Source organism: Microtus pennsylvanicus, chromosome 12 (assembly GCF_037038515.1).
Source record: "Microtus pennsylvanicus isolate mMicPen1 chromosome 12, mMicPen1.hap1, whole genome shotgun sequence".
NCBI lineage: Eukaryota > Metazoa > Chordata > Mammalia > Rodentia > Cricetidae > Microtus > Microtus pennsylvanicus.
In genome coordinates this window covers 57,558,950-57,576,769 of record NC_134590.1, presented here as the reverse complement: position 1 = coordinate 57,576,769, position 17,820 = coordinate 57,558,950, and the positions used below count along the sequence as shown (strand labels likewise).

At 44.8% G+C, this 17,820-nt stretch overlaps 1 protein-coding gene across 2 annotated transcripts in view; it reads right to left on the bottom strand.

Moving 5' to 3' along the window:
• The window catches only part of Hs3st1 (heparan sulfate-glucosamine 3-sulfotransferase 1), a 29,512-nt gene extending 12,815 nt beyond the window's left edge, over positions 1 to 16,697 (bottom strand). Inside the window, exon 1 of one of the 2 annotated variants that reach the window (XM_075943690.1) lies at positions 16,461 to 16,697. The gene's annotated coding sequence lies outside the window, so the exon portion shown is untranslated. Of the gene's footprint in view, positions 1 to 15,915; positions 16,199 to 16,460 lie in introns of those variants that run through there. The other variant, XM_075943691.1, reaches the window with a different exon arrangement.
• Between the last annotated feature and the right edge of the window lie 1,123 nt (positions 16,698 to 17,820).

Genomic DNA, 17,820 nt, shown 5'->3' with positions numbered 1-17,820 from the left:
GTATACCAGTGTTGCAACAGTGAGATGGGAGGTGGAAATAGGAGAATCCTGAGAAGCTCAAAGGCCAGCTGAACAAAAAAAGAGAAAGCCTGTCTTGAATAAGTTGAAAGGTGGACCTATGCCTTAGGTGGTCCTCTGTATGTGTGGGTATGTGTACAACCACACACACACACACACACACACATACATACACACACACAGATATAAACCCATCATAGACATAGATGCATACACACAGCACAGAAACACAAATCATAGTCATGGATGCACACAGAGACATCATATGCAGGCATGTCATAGACATAGGTGCACACACATACACAGATTTTTAAAGACAAAACTATGCCCATGAAGAACTCAGGATGGAGGTTTGAATGGAAATAATCAAAGTCCGGCACCCAGTAGGTAGTGATTTCATAGTGACCATATCTTTTTTCTGAATATAATGGAACTTCGCCCTCCCCTGCTACAAACACACACACCCATATAAACACACACACACACTATGGTAAATTTTACTTTACGAGAGCAACAACATTTAAATGCTACTTGAGTGCAACACACCTTTATTACATTTAGCCTTGGTGCTACAAAATTAATTACGCCTCAATCTTTCTAACTCAAACTTCAATTTATCCATAATGAAATTACTGTAAACAAGGGACACCTGTTTTGTTATCTTGCTCATATAAAAACCATGCCATTTATCCATATGTATTGTTGCCCTTGACATAACTCTGTTGGGGTTCTCTTATTATTTCTTACTATAACTTCAATATCTTCAAATCTAATATGATGACATTTGTCAACAGTGATCATTATGAGCCTCATCTTTCATTCTTCCAGAATATGAATACTAAATGATTGACTTACACTTTGTACCTTTAAAGTATTACTTATTTTTACCCAGATAAAGCATTTGAAAAATGTTGTCATCAACAGGAAAATTTCTAGAATCAGCTAGATGAATCCTGGCACTCACAATGGGAAAGGTTTGGGGAGTTAACAGTTTGGCTCTGAATCCCAGCTGCACAGATATTCCCCTGTGTAGTAACCCAGATCAAATCCTGTGATCTGGGCGCCTCGTTTCGTATCTGAGATGTGAAGATTGCAACATTACCAACTTTGTACGATTGTCATGAGAACCAAAGGAAGTGTTAACACAGAAAAGGCTAAAGAGAGGGCCTGGCATAGAGAAAAACCTCATGAAATGTCAGCCATTGCCACTCTCTGACTTCTGTCTTCCACTGTAGTTGATAAAGGCTCTCTCTATTCAGGTAGTCTATGTAACTAACCTAGATAATCTCAGCCACACACAACAGGTCTCCGCAAAAGCTCCCTTGCTTGAAAGGGCCATTGTATGGGAGTGGATTTCTGTTATACTACTGTCAGGAGCTAGGATCCAGTCCAGCAGTGTGCTCTGACTTCTTTGTGACCTTGTCCAAGATTTGGGGATATTCTAGAGCTCGTTTGAACAGGGAAATAATTAGGATACAGGTTCTAACTATTTAACACATACCTTAAAAGGGAAATATTCAGAAATTAAGACATATTTATGTGCCTTAGTAATTACTCCAGATTCCAAACAGGATGATTCCTGCTCAGTTAGCCATAAAGCCTTATCACTTACACAACCATCAGTCTGACAGGCACAGGTTAAAGGAGGCAAAACATACCAAATTTCCATGCTAAGGTGTTCTTGATGAGAAGTAGGGGAATAACATAGTTTTTAAAAAGTAAATCTATTGTCTTCAGATCCTGGCTAACACTTACTCAATGAATTTTAATTGACCCAAAGATCTGGTTTAGAGTAGACCAAACAGACTAAACAACAGTCTATAAAAGATGCCTAATTATTTCAAGAACAAAGTAAGACATGATGGCAGCAGATTGATACTTTCATGGATGTGTTGAGGTTTGACTGTCCCTCCCTAAGAGCCCATTGTATCAGGAAACTAGGAACAGAGAAACAATCACTTTCACAACGAGGGGTAAAAGAATGGAGTTGATGCAAATTCAGCAACTGAAAGAAGTTTGCAGTATACTTTTTGGAGATGACACTGAAGACCACTTGGGGGGTCTAATGAGAATAAGAACAAAGGTCAATGCATTTGAGTGATATCCAGGCTCCAGCACAGGGATAGGGAAATGTAAACATATAGTGATGTGCTTGAGTGACATCAAATTTAAGTCCTGGCTCAGGTCTGTCTCCCTGAAGGCTCTACTTCTTCTTCAGAACCTCAGTTTTCTGTCCAAAATGTGAGAAAGGGCACCCTGCTGTCCTACTTGGGTGGATATAAGAATTAAATGAACAATTATAAAAAATCATGCTAACTTTCTTGAAACAAGGTATATTTTCAGTAAACAGGAACTTGTGATATGTGACCTTTTATAAGCTGGTGGTACTTGAAGAGAGAAAAAAATTAAAAGATAATAATGACAAGAATTTGGGGACAAAGGTCTGATCTCCAAAATATATAAACAACTCAAGAAACTAGACCGCAAAAGGCTAATCATCCCAATTATAAAATGGGGCACTAAGCTGAACAGAGAATTCTCAACAGAAGAAGTTCAAATGGCCAAAAGACATTTAAGGTCATGCTCAACTTCCTTAGCGATCAGGGAAATGCAAATCAAGACAACTTTAAGATACCATCTTACACCTTTCAGAATGGCTAAAGTAAAAAATACCAATGATAGCCTTTGCTGGAGAGGTTGTGGAGAAAGGGGCACACTCATCCATTGCTGGTGGGAATGCAAACTTGTGTAACCACTTTGGAAAGCAGTGTGGCGGTTTCTCAGGAAATTCGGGATCAACTTACCCCTGGACCCAGCAATACCACTCTTGGGAATATACCCAAGAGAGGCCTTATCATACAACAAAAGCATATGCTCAACTATGTTCATAGCAGCAATGTTTGTAATAGCCAGAACCTGGAAACAACCTAAATGCCCTTCAATGGAAGAATGGATGAAGAAAGTATGGAATATATACATATTAGAGTACTACTCAGCAGTAAAAAACAATGACTTCTTGAATTTTACATGCAAATGGATGGAAATAGAAAACACTATCCTGAGTGAGGTAAGCCAGACCCAAAAAGAGGAACATGGGATGTTCTCACTCATATTTGGTTTCTAGCCATAAATAAAGGACATTGAGCTTATAATTAGTGATCCTAGAGAAGCTAAATAAGAAGGTGAACCCAAAGAAAAACATATAGGCATCCTCCTGAATATTAACCATCAGGCAATGAAAGAAGACAGAGATAGAGACCCACATTGGAGCACCGGACTGAAATCTCAAGGTCCAAATCAGGAGCAGAAGGAGAGAGAGCACGAGCAAGGAACTCAGGACCGCGAGGGGTGCACCCACACACTGAGACAATGGGCATGTTCTATTGGGAACTCACCAAGGCCAGCTGGCCTGGGTCTGGAAAATGCCTGGGATAAAACCACACTCGCTGAACATAGCGGACAATGAAGACTACTGAGAACTCAAGAACAATGGCAATGGGTTTCTGATCCTACTGCACGTACTGGCTTTGTGGGAGCCTAGGCAGTTTGGATGCTCACCTTACTAGACCTGGATGGAGGTGGGTGGTCCTTGGACTTCCCACAGGGCAGGGAGCCCTGATTGCTCTTTGGGCTGATGAGGGAGGGGGACTTGATTGGGAGAGGGGGAGGGAAATGGGTGGCGGTGGCGGGGAGGAGGCAGAAATCTTTAATAAATAAATTAAATAATTAAAAAAAGAATTTGGGTTTTTAAAGAGCTAGTTTTTTATCTCCTTAAATAATTTTCCTAAGTATAGGAGGGAATTGAAACATTTCAAACACACTTTTGAAAAAAAAAAAAGAGTTTTTTTTCTCAAAATACAAAAATGTTGCATACTGTTAGCTACAAAAGAAACAATAACAGAAAAAAAAAGGTAGACTTTAGAACACAACTGTTCCTAGCCTAGTGTTCATGAAGGACACCTATTAGGAGACAATTAGTCATTACTGGAGACCTTTATAAAAACTACCCAGGTAAGGAAAGAAAGTAAGTGATGATAATCCACACACAGATCTGCTTGAGTCAACCAAGCCCAGCCCTAGTGGGCATGCAACCAGGTTCCCACATGTGGCCTGATGTCAACCTAAGGACCCTTCTGCAGATTCTTTTGGAATACATGCGATGAAGTTGAGACTGAGGACTGGGATCAGTACAAGCAGGCTCAACCTGCAAGACTAAAAAGTAATGGTGTCCTGGGAGCTGAAGCCTTTGAGCCCTGGGAGAGATGGCACTGGGAAGTGAGCCCAGCCAAAGACAGAGCTCTGGGAGAAATGGCCTTGACCACACAATGGACATCTGCACAGGCTGTGTTAAGATGGTTAGGAGACAAAGGGTAGCTGTGAATCTGAACTCAGGAAGTCTAAACTAGCACATGTGATTGCCCTCAATGCTGGTGTTTCTATTTATAATAAATGAGCTTTAAATCTATAATAACAGTACTTTCATTTCCCCACTTCAGGGACCACATCCCTCTGTTGAACCTTGCTCAACAAATCCGTCTACATACATTTCCTTCTCGAGGGCACTGTTGCACCTGGACTCAGTGCAAGGCATCAAGAAGCGTGCGGAGTTGTTTGTCCTGTTGTCTGGGACCCAGGTCCTCAGGGATATCGCCAAGTTAACAGTGGTCATAACCATGTCACCTAAAAAAGTAGTGCTCTCTCAGCACAGGAGAGGTATCCATACTTATTCCAAGGTGCTTAAGCTTGAGATGAGTGCCTACTTCTCAGCATTTCCTCCATGAATTGCTTGTCTTGTGCAGGCTGGCGACAGGCCTCTGCGCACTCAAACCTTTCAGGGATCCTGAAGAGAGCAGCCACTGTTTCAAGCAAAGCCCATCATCAGCCTAAAGGGAAAGCGAACACGCCCCAATGCAGCAAACACAAAATGGCTCCTAAATTTGCAGGCCAGGTGACATATCCATTGGTGTTCTGTCACCCGAGAAGTTAAGTATAGAACCACCATATACCTAGAAAAGAGATCTGTGCTTTTCTCCACAAAGGAAGTAATTTGCCATGCATCAGAAGATCACCCAGAGAGACCATAAAGAAGGACCCGGTGTGAACTCGATAAGAAGAAGAAGACACAGTCTCCAGACAGGAAGCAGCGTGCACCAAATGTGGGGATACTCATATCACTGAAATCCCAGAGCCCCCGCCATCACATTCCAGACAGGAAAGTGGTGAAGGATTTTACAGTGCCCAACTTGGAAGCTCATTAATACTTTCACTTTTTAAAAGCAAAACAGATTGAGAAGAGAGAGCTTTTACACACCTACTGTATGCATTAAATGCTCCGACTAATTAAATGGACTGTCATTAAAATCACCATTAAATGCATCATTGCACTTAATCTTGAGGACTTAAAAAGAGGGTGTCAGGGTCCCTTGTGTTTTCATTCAACAGTTATTATGTGTCAACAACAATCTGCTGGGCTTTGGGAGCTGTAGACAAATGCCCCAAATTCTATAACTTCATCTCTTGAAATAGACTTAGTATTAAATAAATGGGCAAAGAGAACTGTGCAATTGAAATTATGAGTGAATACCTAAGGAAGAGAGAGATAATTTACTTTTTCAAGGTGGCCTCTGCACTGAAACCTTGTGTTGTGGGATGAGATCGCTTCTACGTTCAAGAGTCCAACCCAACAGCTCCTGCGATTCCCCTTTGCACGTGGGGACAGGGAGGTTTCTGCTCATATCTGAGTTTTGCGAATATGACTCAGGACGTCAGGAGAGACTAACAGGGAGAAATGTTGCAGACTGCAAACGATTGCAGATATTATGGAGCCAGAGGAGAAAAAGAGAGGAAAGCAGAAGAATAAAAGATCTGTATTTCAGCTGAACATAGCAATAAAAAAGAAGTTATGAGCCTCAGCCTGATCAATCACTGACTGCCGTGTACAAACACAGCTGTAATAGTTGCTCAAAGTAAGTGGGATCGATTCAGGGTTGTCATAGTCAATTAATTTTCTGCTTTCATCATTGCAAATGCCTCTGTGCCTCAGTTTCCTATTATATTTACACACACACAAACACACACATACACACCTATTTACCTTTGGGCTAATTTCTGGCTGCTAGGAACTATTGGGAAAATCTAGAGATTTTTTTTTAAGGTTTCTCTTTCTGTTTAAAGGAAAAGGGTGGTTCCTCCAACTTAATCTCTTCTTGTTTTAGAGCCAAGTGATGAGATCACCTGTGTGAGGGAAACTATTCCCTTTCACCACCGTGGAGTGGGGACCAGTTCACAGAAAGGGGCATGATCTATTCTCAAGATGGCACTCTTCATCTGATTTTCAGCAAAATCTGTCTCTCCAGCAAGAGAAACTAATAATAAGCATTAGATGCCACCATGTTGATACCGGCTGTGTGCCAGGCTTCCTAATGGATGCTCTACATACATTACAAATAAGATTCCTCGTCAAATAGAAAGAGAGTTTACAGATAAGACAATGAAGGTTTTTAAATGCAAAGTCACTTCCCAAATGTGAAATACAATGGAAAACACTTCTTAGGAAATATCCTCAGGGATATTCTCTTGTGCCCAGAGTCACTATGAACGTCAAACTACTCTGGGGACAGAGCTCTAGCTAGCTCTGTGTGGTCTTACTCTTCAGTGAGTTGGTAAAGGATGGCTCTGTTGGCCCCATGAAGCGATCATTCACACAGGGTGTGCAGGAGCTGAGAGTAGCACGGGGAGGAAGAATTCTCCCTGAAGACCCATTCCCACAGAGCACAGAGCAGACAGAATGCCACTCTGAAATGCTCTCCAAGAGTTAATTTAAACAATGCAAATGTAAAGCCCAGGCAAAGAGGAGCCTCACCTCCCCAGAGGTCCATGGGGGCACAGTGGCCAGTCCCTCCACAAGGTGGCACTAGGCACTCTTGTCTTTTCATCTGCAATTTCACACTGCACAAGGATCCAGGCTTCTCCCCAGCTTGACAGTTAAAGCTTTCTATTCCTTTCCTCCGTGTCAACAGCATTACCTTGGGAACCTGTGCTGTGGGACACTGAACGGAGGTGGCATTAACCTAAGTGCCTGAACGAAGATGCGAGCAGAGCCTGCTGAGGACAGTCTGGTCACATATTACTGGATTCCCTGTCCCTAAATTCAGGTTGTTTGCTGCTCCTGGGCTTTCTGTTGTCTCACCTTCTCCTTTCTCCCTCTATCCTCTGCTTCTTTCTCGCTCCATTTTTTTTTCTTAGTACCCGGTGCAGATATGAGCCCCTCGCATTCAGGGCTGTTCACCCCAAAGAGGGGATACATTTATGTGTATAAACACGACTATTTAGAAGGAATCTTGGCACTGTCAATTTAAGCAATGGTATTCAGTTCCCACTAGGACCCATTATCACTCCTGCCATGTTCTTTGGTTTTGTTCTTTTTTGTTTTTAAAATCAGGTTTACAGTATCAGGCATGGGTTCTCTCTGGTGGGGCAGGTCTCAAATCCAACCAGAGAACACACGATTACACTCGTTACGGGAGCACCACTGTCACACAAGTAGCTACATCTTGCCTGGCAGCTGGTTTCACAGATTCACAACTGTGTAGGACCATTGACTGACATCTCCTCCCAAGTCCCCAGCAGTCTGTAAGGCACCTTCTGGGACTATGAACACTAGCCCGCAGATGGGGTGTTTTCCCTTCCATTCCAGTTTGCTTCTTCTGTGTTATGCATCCAAGGCAATGTAGTATCTTTAGCGACACTGTCTTACCATCTAGTTTCTGGCCGACAACCAAGAAAATGATAAGAGCTTGTACCTTTTGGGAAATCCCTGCCCAACAACTCATAAGGAAGTATCTCATCTCTGGCATGAGTTTTTATTTTAATAACCCATGGCTTCTAGGGGCAACGTTTCCCAGCCAGTCTGGGCATTTCCCTTCAAATAGCTTATTAAAAAATAAAGTATATATTTTAATTTGGTTACAAGATAGTAGGTTTCCATACAGTTTTTTTTAAATATACTTTCATTTGCTTAACCCTCTTCCCTCCTGCCTTGTCTCTCCTATCCTCCCACCCATTTGTGTTTAAATCTTCCCTATATCCCCTCACCCCGGCTCTATCTTCACGGTGTTTGTGTTCTACTATTCTCCCCTCCTTGTACCATAACCCTCCCCATGGCCTCTTTCTAGTTTCCTGGCTTCTACAGGTTCTGCAAGCAAAACACATAAATTAGGGATTCTAATACTAAGGTCTATAGAGATGGCCTTGCAGCCATGTTTACATTCAATAAGAGCCCGACGTAGTGGACCAGTACTCTTCTGGTTAACGTTCCTTCTTTACAGAGACTGCTGAGAAAGATATGGCTCATGATACCATGGCCATAAAGAGAGAATGTGTGTCTGACTTACTAAATACATACCAAGTTCTGGTTCCCTCTTTTTAGAAGGTAAATAAGGTCACCTAGGCTAGGTTGTTCCTTGCTTAGCTCACCAGGGAAAACATTTCTCTTTCATCTTGGACTGTTCCCCTAGGCTAAACCATTTCACCTTTGAGATTGCAGTGTAACCCTTTCCTTAGCTTCATATGATGCAGAGTTTTCAAAACATAATTTTTTATAAGACTCGGGAACCTAGTAAGACTTCGTAAGATATAGGATCGAAGACACACTTGACCACAGTTAGACCCCAGGACTCAGGGATACTAAGCACACACCCTACTGCTGACATATACTCTCAGACCATGGTAAATGAATCCTTAAGTGTCTGGGCTATACCTCAACTGTTCTTTATTATTTATCTAAAATTCAAATTTATTTGGCAGTCTTACATTTCCATCTGCAAAGTCTACCAGCTTTATACAAGGCGACTTTCTGAGCATGGCACCAGGCACTTTGATGTCCTTATGTCTTCAGGATAATGTTGAGAAAACTAGGTCCTGAAAAGTCTCCCATTACTGAAAGCCAACACAAGAGCATATTGCCAGCAAAACCAAAGTAGTTCCAAAATAAAGCCTCAGTCCCAATCTTCCCTGACAGCCAGTCCTTCCCTCCTCCCTAGTCTGGAGAGGGTCTGTTGAGAAGCAGAGGGAGTCAAGGGCAAACCCGTTTTCTATAGGAGACTCCCAGCTTATTCTGCTTCTTGCCTCTGAAGTTGTTATTTTTTCTGAGCACAGCAAGGCGAGCGTGCCTTTTCATTTCAGCTTCATCTGCAATCACCTTTTTCTCACTGTATTCTAACTGCTGATATAGGAGTTTGATTGACTCTCCTAAATGAAAGAATGAAGACATTTACATAAAACAACCTACTGCAGGGCTTACATGCACTGAATCTGCAGGAATTCCAGGGGAAAGGCGACAGGACGCAAAGTGCTGAAGTGGAACTTCTCGAGGGATGAAAGGAGACGTGAACAGTTTTCAGGCTAAGCGCCTTCCTTCTTTTACAGCGTGCGGGTTACTCATTCGGTCCTCCGGGGGCTGAATACTCTCCAGCTATCTGCTCTGCACAGGTAGAGGATTCTGGAGGCGGGCCCGGCACAGGGTCAGCTTCATGCAGGGAATGGGGGAAAAGTGACTCATTTCGAGGCCTCAGTTTCCTTAAATGTAAATCAAGGAAGCTGAGCTCTTCCACTTTTGCAAGGCCGAGAGGGGAGAGAAAGGAGACAGCTGGTATTATCACCAGCTGCCAAAGCAAGGGCTTATCATCACTACATTCTTTAGGAGTCGGGGGTTTGCATGACTATGGTGTTCTCAGCGATGGGCTCCTGCTGAAGGGTCAGTTACTCAGCTGAATTTCTACATTGGAGACCTTAAAACAATTTGTTGGGTTCTCAATAATTAGATCTGTACCAATTTTGACATGTTTGATTATTTTTTCCTTCCTTCTTTTTTTGGTTTTTCAAGACAGGGTTTCTCTGTAGCTTTGGTGCCTGTCCTGGAACTAGCTCTTGTATACCAGGCTGGCCTCAAACTCACACTGCCTGTGTTTGCCTCCCGAGTTCTGGGATTAAAGACGTGCGCCACCATGGCCCAGCTTATTTCTTTCTTTCTCTCTAATACTGTACTTTTTTTTTTCTTAAATATTCCTTCCCCATGAAACCCTCTGTCATTTTCCCAAATGAAGACTCTTGGGGTTCTCTTTTGAGCCAGTACTTGAGAGCAGATGCGGTGGCATTCTAGAAACTGAAGCAAACATACACCTCCAGGTCTCTGCTCTCATGGAGCGTATCTCCTTGTGGGGGAGTGCGACATAGTAAGCAAGTGAGTCAGTCAAGTAGCAGGATAGTTATAGCTAAGCACGTTCAAGAGCTACACAATGGTCTTAAGACAGTACTGGTGTGAACAAAGGGGGCGGTGACGATAGAGGCTTATCTGAGATGAAGCCACTGGAGATGGCTCACATTCCGCACCTTTTATGCACGACCTTGCTAAGTCATGTGACTGTTCACTAAGCTCTAAGTTCGTCAGGAACCTAAAGTATTCCTTCATCTCCTGGACAACTGCCTATCAGCAAAGGTCAGGCAGATTTGGAAGGTGGGACGTCAGAGTCTCCGAGGGCGCAATCACACTTCATACTCAGATTAAAAAAAAAAAAAGTGAAGACTTGGTTCCTGAAACACAAAGCGAATTTCTCTAGTAATATTGTTTTTATAAAGTCAGTACCAGACAAGGAAATCAATGCTCCAAAGAAATCTTCACTAATGATGGAATCCAGGCATAGAAAGCACACATGTAAACTATTTCTGGCACATATGCAAATTCACTGTTGGACTCAAAAGGTGCTGAGCACCAGTGACCCCAGCACGGACTATCCACAAGCACATTTTTTCCACTCCCCTCCACAGCTCCGGTGACCTAACCCCAGTGATTCTGTACTGATGTCTTCCCTGTTAGTCTGTTGCTTGATTTGGTGATTCAGCATCACATTTAACACTGTGGTACCAGAAGGATGCTCAAAGAACATGACCACATATCGCTTTTAAAACACTAGATATTAGAGGAATACCAGAGATGAATTTGAAATCGCAAAATGCAATCAAGTCTCCATATTCTCATACTGAAAACTGTTTTGTGTCAGATAGTGAAACTTGCTAGTGACTATAGTGAACTAGAACCTACGGAAGGCCTCCCAATTTAACAGGTACCTGGCATTTTGTGTCTCACTTCCCTTAGTGTATCACAATGTAAGTAGCAGAGAGTTTCATTAATTCTCTCCCTTCGCCTCCTCCACTAGGAGATTTGGGCAGGGGTGAAGGTTTCCATCTGTTTTATTCCCTGCTGTGTTACTGGTAGGAAGAACAGTGAGTGTTGCCTGGCTGGAACTCAGCAAATGACTTGAAGGTGTAAATGGGATTTTGAAACTGCTTACTGAGACAAGGACAACAGGCATCCCCAAAGGACTGAAGCAGATGCTCCATCCTCCACGTGGAAGGAAGTGATTACAGCCATCTATCCCCCTTCCCCCACACTCCTGTTTTTATTGTACAGGTAAGATCTTCAGTGTCACATTCCAACCCAAATTCCAGTCTATCCCAGGCACCGGAAGCCATATACTGCAGGCTGGTGGGAGCTCTGAGAAGAAAAAAAAAAAAAAAAAACTCTGTTGGGCCTACAGGTACTAGAACTTGATGTCAGTAAATTTTACGTAAAACTACGAACCTCCAATTTATCTTAAACAGTAAAAAAAAAAAAAATACCTGGTACCTGGCAAAGTTAGGCCACAGGTTTCACTGTCCACGAAGTTGGATTTGAGCTCCAGGCCTATGCTTCCTTCTACCCAGGCTGCTCCTTATCTAGCAGCTGAAGGCACTGCCATTTGCGACCCCTGCTGGAAAGTTACCAAAAAGCAGGCAGCATGCTGGAGAAAAAAATTAGAAAAAAACCCAAAATGTCCTTTGGGATCTATTTCTGTTATGTTTAAGGCATTCCTTGGAAGAATAATGTATTCATTTTTCCTAGTCCTCTCCTGGTAGCACGTAACTATTGACAAACTATGGCCCAGTAAATATTATTCTAACGGCCTGTGAAAGCTATGGACTTAATTCCCCGTGGGTGGAGGGAGCTGAGAAGGCTTCAAGCCAGAGGCAGTCCTGAAGATGGATCGTGGAGGCTGCGTGCATCAGCCGCTTACAATGCGGCTTGACTCAGACACGAAAAGGAATTTGCTTAAAGACTATGTGCTGCCTCTAGGAACTAATGAGATGCTGAAAAATCCGGGATTGGAAAATGAGAAGGAATGAAGGGAACCAGACTCCAGGGATCATGTCAAGATGGTGCCCCAGGAATGGTTCCGTTGGGAGCACATCTTGAGATGTGGATGTTGCTGCTGCTGACGCCAGCCACTCGATCCATGACCCAAGTGGGTGATAAACACTCAGCAGTTCCTGTGTCCTTAAACTGCTCCCTCCAGACTCCAATCCCCTGGTGGGATCATTTAACTGAACGTGCATTCAGGATTGCAAGGTGCAAACTAGGGAAAGAAACCCCACCTTCCACTAGGAGCATCTCTTTGAAGCAAGACGTGTTTAGAGAATATGATATCTGGTTGCTGGGTACCTTCCAGTCATGTAGCAGGACTTGGAGTGGTGATAGAGGGAGAGGCCCCCAAAGCAGTACTGAAGATTGTAATGAGAACACAGATCTGCACTCCAATCTGGAATCCTCTGTACCTTTAGAGAACTGACAACATTTCCTAATCTGCAGATTCTCAATTGTTAAAATAGAAGTGATGCCATCTGCTCTCCCGAATAGCTGCGCAAATTCCGCTCAATCATTCATTCACTTTCACAAACACATTTAGGGACTGCCTATTAAGTGCTTGATACTGAAGTAGGCTCTGGGGACATATTTTGGGAAGAAAGAAAAGAGAAGAAAAAAGAAAAGCAAGCACTCTGTGCTGATGACCAAGTTAGACAAGGGAGCTCCACAAAATTGGTCATGCTTTGCTCTGCCCGAACTGAGTCGTTGCTCTTTAACTTTTCCGGTTTTGATGAAATGATTTTAAGTTACTCCCTCTAAATATATCTCCTAAAGATCCATATACATACTGAACTTAAAAGTAAAACTTCAATAATAGGGCAAGGGATGTAGGTCAGTTAGTACAGTACTTGCATAGCACACTGGTTTGGATTACAGCACCACCATAATTGGGTGCTATACTTCATATCAATAACCCCCGTGCTTGGAGTTGGGTACAGGAAGACCAGATGATGTCCAAGGTCATCTTTAGCTACACAGCAAATTTGAGGTCAGCCTAGGATATGACTTTCACGAAAAAAGGAGAAAAATAACTCTAAAACTGAACATTGATCCTGAAAATTAAAATTATAATTCTTAGTAACAGTGGCATTCAGTGCTGATGTAATTCGTGTAGAGCACACATAAGCCAACACTTATTAAATCTGCCCTCGTTTAATGTTTAGTGAGTGTGATGAGCTCGGGTATACCCCAATCACAATTAACATGAACATTAACTAGATATGAAATAAAAATGCCAGCATTGTAAATTAGATAAACAAAATTTCACAAGTGTTATAGTCGGTGAAGTGTCTTTTATGTGTATTTTATTACTTCCTCTTCATCATTTTCCAGTCATTAATCTGCAGGAAGGGCTTTGAGGCTTAGAGAGAGAACACTGTAGGCCTAAGGTCATGGGGCCAGAAGTGGGCCTTACCCCAGCCTGCTTTCTCTTTCTAGAAAGGCAGTCTAGACAGAAAGCAGAAGGCCTTGTGCCCAGGTTAGGGACTACAGAACAGCAGTCTTGCTCTTTTCTAGCTGCAGCTGCAAAGTCCCCACCTTCTGCCATACCTAGGAAGCCAGAACACTTGTCCCAGAGCAGCCGGGAAAGTGCCGCACTTGCCAGCTGGGACCCTGGAGCTGCTGTCTAGATTCTTGTGACACACACAGGTTAAATCCCATCAAAGTATCCACATGTTTGACTGTCCCTGCCTCTAAATCTAATGACTTGGGGGAGAACCTGTCTCAGTCCTGCTGATTGCTGTGTGCCACCAAGGGCGTGTGCTTAGTCTCAGAAAGGCCTAGCGCGAAGTTAAGCAGCACCTACCCATTCTCGGGTGCTTTCAAATCGCTCCTGAATTTTAACTTAAGACAGGAAAAGTTCCCAGGACGCTTTTTCCTTCAGAGAGTCCCTGGGATTTTTCAAGGCAGAGAATTTCTTATAAGGATGAAAACACAAGTCTCAGATATATAAAGGAGTTTGAGAAAGGCAAAGCTCATTGTGTTTAACAAGGTGTAGGAAGACGATAATCCTCTGCAGGGATAAAGCCTCTGCTCCCACGCCAGCAGCAAGGACCTTCAATGGGTCCAAAATCCCCTTTGCAAGACCAAGGCATCACTTTCTCACCAGCTTCCCTGCTCAAAACTTCTCATCTTAAAGATGTGCTGCATTGCAATGCGCAGCAGCTTGGCATAGGATGTGAAGCCCAGAAGCAGAGCCCAGCCCGGCTCACTAAGACATCTCTGGCTACTGGCTAATTAACTGCAGAGACGTAAGAGTGCTTAGTCAGGAAGCTGTCCATCCCTGTCGAACAAGAGTTAGATGGGTAACTGACACCCAGGAAGCTCTTTGAAAAGTTCCCCTCATACCTGGCTGTGGAGGAGGGTGGTGCTGGGCAGAGGGTTACCTTACATAACACAGTGGTCCATTTCAACATTATTTTTCCAGTTCTGTGAGTGGAAAAATCTAAGCACACTGGAAATAAAGAACAGCACAGCGATTTGGAGCTTAAGCACTCATCTGGAATTTTGGAAGGCCCGGCTAATTCGACCTGTACTCACTTTGGCTGGGGAAGTAGAAGGCAAGACTAATTCCCAGCGTCAAAAGGAATTCATGCTTTAAAAATGCAGGGCTTGGGGGTGTGGAAGTTGAGCTATCTCTATCTTCTTTTATTAAAAACTAAAGTTAAATATAGAATACCTGCAATTAACTCCTGGGTGGAAGCCGGTAATTGAATTTCAACAAATACAATGAGATTTGAGAGCAAAACTGAGACCACAGGATTTTGTTCTCACTCCAGCCCCTGATCAAATAGCCAAGGCTGGGGCACATGGGGACCGGGTGGAGACCTGCTCCCCAGGGGTGGGAGTGGGGTTCTAGGGGCTGAGTCAGCCTTGGGTGTCCGTGGAGCTTTCCTGAGAAAGGTGAGCTCAGACTGAAGCAGCCACACACTCTCCTTATCCCTCGTCAACTCTCTCCTCTCCTCACCCCAGTTCCTGGCTAGCAAGAGACTGCTTCTGGGAGAGCAGCTTCCAGAAGGTGGATCCAGAGTTGTCTCCTTGGGATCCCCCTCAGAGCATCTTAGCATAGTTATGGATAAAAATAGCTCAGGATAACATAACGCGGAGGGAAGAGGAGGAGTAAGTCTCGCGCAAGGCAAGGCAAGGCAAGGCAAGGCGAGGATACCAGGGCTTCTGCATAGTGGGGGTTAGAGAGAAAAGGTGCTACTCCTTTTTCGGAGGAGAGCCCTGCGTGTGCAAACAAGATCGGGTGGCCCCTTAGCTTAGGTTGTGCCATACTTGATTTGAAGCACCCACAAATAATTGCTGAGTCTGGCACAACCCACCAATCCCTGGCCTGCATCTGGCTTCGGCGGTGGTTCTGAGAGCTGGTCGTCCAGTTCCAGGAAAGGCAGGTTCCAGAAGCGGAAGCAGCGAAGTCCACTGCTGCAAATGCGGGGTGTTTGGGGGGGGGGGGCGGCGCACCTGAAGAGGTCGGGTTATGAGTAAGCCCTGCTAATTCTAAATACAAGCTCCCCTGGTTTGTGTCCCGACATCCCTTAACATGCATGCCCCAATCCACCTCTTCTATCGGAGGTATCCGGAATAGAAACCAGGTGGGAAAAGAGTAAAAAGTAATATGAAAATTCAAGAGCCGTTTAACTGGCTTTCTTAATACTTACGGTCCTGCCTGCCGCCTGCCTCTTGGAGTACCCTGGAAGGTGCTCTGTCTCCCCATTACAGCTAACGAACGCAAAGGCACAGCAGACCAAGGCTTTCGCATCCCAGATGCCCCATCCCGGAGTGACTGGAGTCAGCTGTCCCCACTGCCCAGTTCTCCGCCCCAAGTGGTACCCTGGCTCGCCAAGCGCAGCGCTCCAGCTACACTTGCACAGGGTCCTAGAGAGAATCCACAGCGCCAAGCAGCGGGCAGCAACGACCCTCCTGTGTCAGGTAGGGACACAAGTGAAGTCTTTTAAGAGTCAGAAACTCCGGTCCCTTATAATCCATCTAGTGAATTCTAGAGATGAGGTTCTAGGACAGGAGTCAGGGGCATTGGAAAACCCCGAGTCTTCCTTCCGTGTACTCTCCACTCTGTTTGAGCCTCTGCTCGCTCACCTTAGGCTTTGGACTTGCCCTAAGTCGGGACACCAGAAGAAGGTGCCTAGGCAACCCTCACCAGCCACTCCCCGGTCTGACACCTTTACCCCTGGAGCGCAGCACTCACCTGAGTCGGGTACCCGTCCAGCCGGTCAGGCGCCCTCAATCGTCTCTCCGGTCGGGCCATGAGCAGCACCGCCTCCGAACACCTGAGCTCCTCAGAGCAAATCCCCAGTCACCTCGGGGCAGGCGAGCGGGGAAGGGAAACAGTCACTCACCGAGCGAGACCCGGCGGTGGCGGCAGCTCGTGGCTGCAGCGCGCAGAGGACCTTGCAGACAGGCGTTTTGGTGCCGGATCCGAGAATGGGAGGAGCAGGAGGAGGAGCAGAAGCCGGAGGAGGGGACAGTGGAGGCCGACTCTCCGGGAGAAGGCAGAGGGCAGAAGAGGATCGCGAGCGCCCACTGCTGCCGCGCCGGCTCCGGTGCTGCCCCGAGTACCGCCTCCCACTGCGTCCCTGAGAGCCGACTTCCAGCGACCTAGCTTAACACCCGGTTTCTGACCTTCTGGGTCCCGAAGGAGTAGTCTCCGCTGCTCACCCAGTTAGGAGACACCTCCTGATTTCAGTCTAAAGGGAGAGACCAGCACAGCCTAGTGGGTGGAGCGTGTGGCTTGGGTGACTTCATCAACCTTACAAACCCTGGACTCCCAGTGCGCTCTCTGTCCCCCGCTAGGTCTCAACGGGGGCCATACGTTAATGTTAACCTTTCGCAAACTGCGCGTGGTCCCCAAGACTCTTGCAGTGCCTACGTGTGTTTGCATGAGCGTTTCCTACCGGCAGGTGACCCTCCTTAGGCTCCTGTGCTCGGTACGCAGTCCCGGAGGCCTCCGGAGCCCTTTGCCCCATCTTGCGCTGCAGTGGGGACAAGAGCCACTTGAAGATCTAGCTTCAGAGGATACAGTGTCGCCATCAAATACCCTCTCTCTCCTTCGGTTTCTCCTCAAAGAGAATTGGAACTTAACTAGGCTAGCGCGGAGGATTCAGCTCTCCTTTAGCAAAAGTAACTAGGTTGGCAAATTTCACCTCTGAAACTAATCAAGGACTTCCTGCGTTCCAAAGCTGCGAGGTTTTTGTGTGAAAGCCAACCTGCATATTGTGACTCAACTTAAGAACTGGAGTGCAGGGGAGCTGGAATCTTCTTGGAGACATGGAGCTGCTTCAGCATAAGCAAGGCACCTTACAAAGCAAGTTACCGAAAGAAAAGAGGGGCGGGGGAGAGTGGGGGTGAAAGGAAGGAGAAAGAAGGAGCCAAATACAAATCAAAACGACTTCCTTTAGCTTTTAATATCTTCCATATCTTAAAAATTAGAATATAAATATTTATCATTTGCATTTCTAGAATCATTATTCTCTCATCCAAAGGGGAAAATTCCTTTGGGGAATTGACCACTTAACTTGTGCAAAGATTAGCCTAGGCCCTTTTAGAAA